This window comes from Arvicola amphibius, chromosome 8 (assembly GCF_903992535.2).
Source record: "Arvicola amphibius chromosome 8, mArvAmp1.2, whole genome shotgun sequence".
Taxonomy (NCBI): Eukaryota; Metazoa; Chordata; class Mammalia; order Rodentia; family Cricetidae; genus Arvicola; species Arvicola amphibius.
The window spans coordinates 68754341-68761047 of NC_052054.1; the positions used below are offsets into that span (position 1 = coordinate 68754341).

Sequence of the window (6707 nt, forward strand, 5' to 3'; positions counted from 1 at the left end):
AAGCTATCACTGCCTCTTGTAAAATCTGTTAAAAGTCCGATCCCAAGACCAATTATTGTAGCTTCCCTCTTCCCACTCACCAGGTCAGGGGATCCCTTCCAGGAACTGACTGGCAGCTTGATTTTACTCATATGCATGCCCACAGTCAGAAGAGTTAAATATCTCCTGGTTTGGGTGGATACCATGTCTGGGTGGACTGAAGACGGCCCAGACAGTTTCTGATGTTCTTCTCTGAGAAATTATCCCCCAGTTTGGAATCCCAACCTCTCTTCAGTCAGATAATGGCCCAGAGTTTACCTCCCAGATCTCTGAAACTTTATCTAAGGTTCTTAACATTCCTTGGGATTTTATATCCCATATCATCCTCAGTCATCAGGGAAGGTAGAACAAACTAAGAGTTCCTTTAAAATGTTATTGTTAAGAAGTCACAGGAGCTTCACCTTGACTGGGTAAAACTTTTGCCTTGGGCCCTTAATAGGCTTAGGGCTCTCCCCAAAAGCCCCCTTTCCATCTTGCCCTTTGAACTCATGTATGGAAAACTGGTTTTAACTACTGGCCTCTCACCTAAAACCTCTCCCCTTCCTGGTTACCTGCTTACTCCACTGTTATCCCATCTTTGTTCCCTATTATGGGATTTTACTGGCTTCTCATTACCTCAACCATGTGCCAATTCATGCCCACCATTGATTAAAATATGAGATCAGGTACTATTCTCTCCCCAGACCAACACCCCTCACCCCTTTCCACTAAATGACAGGGTCCCTTTAAAGTAATTCGTAATTCCCACAGCTGCCAAGCTCAAGAGACTCTCTCATTGGGTCCACCTGTCTCACCTTAAACCTTTTACTCTTCCAGCTCAAGATACCCCCTTGTACACAGTAACTCAAACAGGACCCTCTTACCTTAAGTTCCAGAGGACACCAAGATCAGCCACTTTTTCTCTAGTTCCAGAAAAATAAAAGTTTCATCACAATACTCAACTCTCCTGTGCCCAAACTCCATATATTCTCCTTCTTCCTCTTTTTCCTATCTGCCTTACCAACTTCTCTGTATCTCCAATGTCATACGTAAATTTCCAGTCAACCACTCAGCTATTAGTACAGGGACAATCATTAAACATAGAGCTGGAGGAACAAGGATGCCAAAAGCCCAGGTGGTAAGAAACAATAATGAGTTTGGGTACATTCATAGCCCCAGACTCCAAAAACTCACAGAACAGACTTTAACATAACAGGTTTATCACTGACTGTAGCAGTGTCTCCTGGATGTTAAGGTAATACCATTAATGCTAAAGAGAACAAGTGCCTTAAGATTTGCTTCAGGTAAAACATTGAGAGGGTCTAATAATTCCCCTTTCTAATAATTCCCCCTTCTTTAGGGGTCAAGTGACACTTTTATAAGTGTCGCATATCGGATATCCAGCATATCAGTTACTTATGTTGCTTTTCATAAAAATAGAACAATTACAATTCTGAAGAAGCAATAGAAATAATTTTATGGGAGGTCACCACAACATGAAGATCGATATATAAATGGTCGTAGCATTCTGAAGGTTGAGAATCACTATTCAAGAGGTTGAAGCAGATGGTTCCAAAGTACAATGCTAATAATGAGCCATGCCCTAACCCTGTCTAACCAAACCACCAGCTATGTGTGTAAAGAAATACAGTTGGCAACAAAGTGTCTCACTCAGAAAGGCCTTTTCAGGAATCATAAGCAAACTCATGTTAATCTGACCATAGTTTTCTTCCAGAAGTGCATGTGCTCATAAGAACATTTAAAGGGAATCCTGTAAATTTTTTTGAGGGTAAATCAAACAAGAACTTCTTTAAAACATGTACCATCTCAGGGAGACTGTTGAGTTTTCTGACAAAGTCAAACCTTCTAGGTATATGCTTTTATCATCCTCCAAACTCGACCCAATAACATTTGCATAATTTAAAATTATATCATAATGTTTACAAATGCATCCTTGAAACTCAGAATGCTAGTCAATATTGTACATATTGTGTACAATGAGAGAAAGAATGAGAAAAAGAAATTCAAAGGACAGAACATGACTGCTCCTATGTATGGTTGAGGAGAAAGTTTATTGTATGTAAAAGGGTGAGCCTAGGTAGAGACAGGGACATCTTGGAGAGTGACCATGATCAGACTGAGCTAGGTCATGTGGGGAGGGGGGAAGGGAGAGAGGGAACCAGGTGCTGCAACAAAGAGACCAAAGATACAAAAGGGCAGGTAACCAAAATGTCTAGATTATATAGGGAAGAACCCCAAGGAGAAGGGAGAGGGTGGGGTATACCAACCATACCCTGTAACAGCTAGGGACTGAGGGATGCTGGGAGAATCTGGAAGCCAGGTCTAATCCGATATGTTAAATATGCAACTCAGCCATTTGTCTAGGGTTTGAAATTTAACATCTTCAAGACAATTCCAAAAGTAGAGTTCCATGAGAAGGTAGCTTAAAGATCATTTTACTGGACCCAGGCATCAGTATTGTAAAAGAGTTACTTTTAGATCATTAACATTCTTAGATACTTGGCAATTTCTTTGGTTTTCACTTATCCCCTTCAATTGGAGTACTATGCGCTAGTATATCTATGGTCGTAGCACCCTGAACGTGCTTGATCAGATCTAAAGTACAAGGACTAAAGTTGGGCTTGTGTATGCAGTAAAACATGAACCTCAACTTCCGTTTGTCCAACTGTAAAATGAAAATGCTATTCTGTTATAGATACATGAGAACATCAGCATTTTAAAGGTGAAGGCAAAGGAGCATCTTAATGTCATGCAATATGACCCTTCGATAAAAGCCAGGATGACTGGGTCTGTTGGATGCATGATGTCACTGAATTGCCTAATATGTTGGGTTTACAATGAGGATTAGCTTCGAAGAAACATGTAAATGAATCACAGATTATGCATCACCAGAAACTGGGACAAATTCAGAGAAAATTATCTTTTCCCCCAGCAGGCAAAATATAACCAGGGGGCGGGATTGTTATTATTGATGATGACAAAGGGCCTTAATATAGGGAAACATGTTTGCAGAAATATAGATGTATTAGCCAGAGTTTAGGATTGTCAAAAAAACTCTTGGGGAATATTATTTTAAGGTGTGTTACTTTTGTTTATGTTGCATTTGTTTAACTCCGTAAAACTGTGTTACTGTGTCTGTCTACTGTGATGTCTATTAGATCATCACTCACCTGATGATCTAATAAGAGCTCAATGGTCAATAGTAAGACAGGAGAAAGGACAGGCAGGGTTGGCAGGCAGAGAGGATAAATATGAAAAGAAATCTGGGAGAAAAAAAAAAGATCAGGTAATGAGAGAGAAAAGGAGGATATCAGGGGCCAGCTGCCCAGTCACCCAGCTACATAGCCAGACATGGCATAAGAAGGAAAGAAATGGGATACAGGAATAGAGAAAGATAAAAGCCCCAAGGCAAAAAAAAAAAAAAAAAAAAAAAAAAAAAAAAAAAAAAAAAGCTAAGCTAAGCCTGGGCATTCGTGACTAAGAATAAGCCTCTATGTGAGATTTATTTGGGAGCTGTGTGGTGGCACCTTCCAAAAAGTGAAAAGACTCAAGAGCTAAAAGAGTAAAACAGCACACAATAAAGAATGCTGTATAGAGTATCAAAATGGAAGACATGGAGTAGAACAATGAAAATGTGCACACTAGGATAAGGATGGATTGGGTGGCTCTGGCCTCAGGGGAGACTCCAGATGCACATAGGGAACTGTGAAGATACTGCACCTGACTCTTGTGCCTGTAGAAGATGCTTACCATGGAACCACTAGCTCAAGCCTTGAGATCCAAACACAGACCTTCAGTGAAGCAGAGAACAAACATACACAGTGGAGTTACAATGGTGCCCGAAACAAAGCCAGCCCATTATCTAAACTGAATCTGTTAGTCCATTCCTGCCTTTAGAATCAGCCACTCTCATGGGAATCATGTTTAGAGACCAACAGAGGGAGCGGGAGAGGCCAACGTATTTGAGGGCTCTGTGTTTAAGCTTCGACCACCTGCAGTTTCTGGAGCTAATTGTGATAGATTGGAAGCAGCTGAGGAGGCAAGTGGTGTACAGGGAAATACCCCAGGTATGTGACTAACATAGACTACATATTCACAAACAGGGTTATTAATAGGTCATTAGGAAATGTTTTAACCCAAACTCTGCCATAGTGCGAGGAATTCCTCTTGAAATAATAGCTAGGCAATAGGCAAATGTTAAATTGCTTATGATCAAGTTTTTAGACATCAGATTTTTCCCAGTGGATTTAGAGATAAAATGATGAGTCCGGGTAACCAGTTGACAGGATTCTCGCGGCTGTGTGGGAGAAGAACAAGATCCCCACTGCCAAATTCTCAGGAATCGTTTTCTTTTTTCTTTTTCCCCCCTTTGGTTTTTCGAGACAGGGTTTCTTTGTAGTTTTGCAGCCTGTCCTGTACCTTGCTCTTGTAGACCAGACTGGCTTCGAACTCAGAGATCCACCTGCCTCTGCTTCTGCCTCCTGAGTGCTGGTATTAAAGGTATGCGCCACCACCGCCTGGCAGGAATCATTTTCTTTATGTCTAAAGGAAGATAAATTCACTGACATCAACAGTTTTAGGGTGTAAATGGTAAAGCGAGCATTGCTTTCATTAAATTAAATTAAACAGGGTTTGGAGTGATAGTTCAGTGGTTAAGAGCACATGTTGCTCTTTCAAAGAACCTGAGTTGGGTCTCCACACAAACATGAGGAAGCTCACTACTGCCTTTAACACCAGATCCAGGAGGTCTGATGCCCCCTCCTGGCCTTCATGGGCACTGCACTAAATTGCATATACCTCCCCCCACACACACATACCCATAATTCTAAAAACTTAATTAATTTAAATCAAATAGCCACATCTTCATTGGCTTTATAAACATTTTATAAAAATAAATATTGTCTAAAAATTTGCTGATTTTATTATTAAATATTTTGTATCAATCTTGGTGGTACCTGTTATATAAAATTAATGAAGTTTAATGTTTTCAAATTTTTAACGTTCTGATCATTAATCTTATTTGTCATACATATTTTGCACTGTTTATTGTTGTGGCTATTTTGTACAGAGATATTTAAATATCTCAGGTATACTATAAACTGCAGAATTTGTTTAATAAGGCTTTTACAAAAAAAATATTCTGATAGGATGCAAAGACTGTTCTAGGGGATTACTTTGACTCAAGATTCTCATCTTTGGGCCCCTGTCCGCGCCGTCCCCAGCGGCTGCAGGTAGTGGGCTAAGCTGACGCCTGTGGCAGTGTTGGTAGAAGCAGCAGCAGCGGCGGTGGCAGCGCTGGTGGCCAGGCCTCAGCGAGGACAAGGGCGACGGGTGCGCCACCATGGGCCTAGCTGGGCTGCAGGAGAAGTGTTTGCGGGGCAGTCAAAGATCTATGCCTACAGGAGTCCAAACAAGTGCTCTGGAATGCTCTCCCCTCTTCAGGAAGAGAACTCAGTTGCAGGTCAAATACCTGGGGAAAACATTAGCTTGGAATCTACAAGAAGAGAAAAGAAATGCTGGGAATACGATCCCAAGCTCTGTGAAGTCCGATGAACAGAGAAGATCAAAGACGCCAGGAGAGGTCCCCTGGCACCTTTTCCAAACCAAAAATCTGAAGCAGCAGAGCCTCCAAAAACTCCACCTCCGTCATGTGATTCTACCAATACAGTGGTTGCCAAGCAGACCCTGAGAAAAACCTCAAGGGCAAGCAGGCCCCTCGAAAAAGTCTCAAGGGAAAACACAGCAGAATGGAAAGCTTACAGATTTCTACCCGGTGCGAAGGAGCTCCAGGAAGAGCAAGGCTGAGCTGCAGTCTGAAGAAAAGAAAAAACTGATGAGCTGATTGAGAGCGGGAAGGAAGAAGGCATGAAGATTGATCTAACTGATGGAAAAGGCCGGGGTGTAATTGCCACCAAGCAGTTCTCCCGGGGAGACTTTGTGGCCGAATACTATGGGGACCTCACTGAGATCACAGATGCCAATAAGCGGGAGGCTCTATGCACAAGACCCCTCCACAGGCTGCTCCATGTACTCTTTGCAATATCTGAGCAAAACCTACTGCGTGGATGCCACTCGAGAAACTAATCATAGTAAGTGTGGGAATTGCCAGACCAAACTGCATGACATCCATGGTGTGCCTCACCTCATCCTCATGCCTCGCGCGACATTGCAGCTGGGGAAGAGCTCCTGTATGCCTACGGTGACCGCAGCAAGGCCTCCATTGAGGCCTATCCTTGGCTGAAGCACTAACCATGTGGCCTCCCTGCCTCTCTGCCTCCTTCTTCAAAGGACAAAGTGCCCTCAAAGGGAAATGATTTTTTTCTTACACACACTTACTCTTAGCTGATTACTTCAGATGTGTTTTAAAAGTCTATTGAAGATGCCTTTTCATGTAGTATTTAAATATCTGTCACAGGTTTCCAAGGTGGACTGCTGCAGCCAGCACAGCCTGGATAGCCGAGACTGGCCATGTGTGCTGGGATTGAGACACAGAGGCTTCTTTTGTTTGGAAGAACAGCAAGCTTTAGTTTGCCCAGCTAAAGCCTTTTATACCCCTACTGCTTCTGTGGAAAAACACCGGCCAGAAAGAACACAGACATCCTTGTCAGTTACAGACCACAAGGAAGTTCCCCTGTTGGTCACGGGAGTGAGGGCAGCTAGATCACAAC

General features: G+C 42.4%; 1 pseudogene; it reads left to right on the top strand.

Moving 5' to 3' along the window:
• The first annotated feature begins 5380 nt into the window (after positions 1-5380).
• Positions 5381-6288, top strand: LOC119820380 (annotated as a pseudogene).
• The last annotated feature ends 419 nt before the right edge of the window (positions 6289-6707 follow it).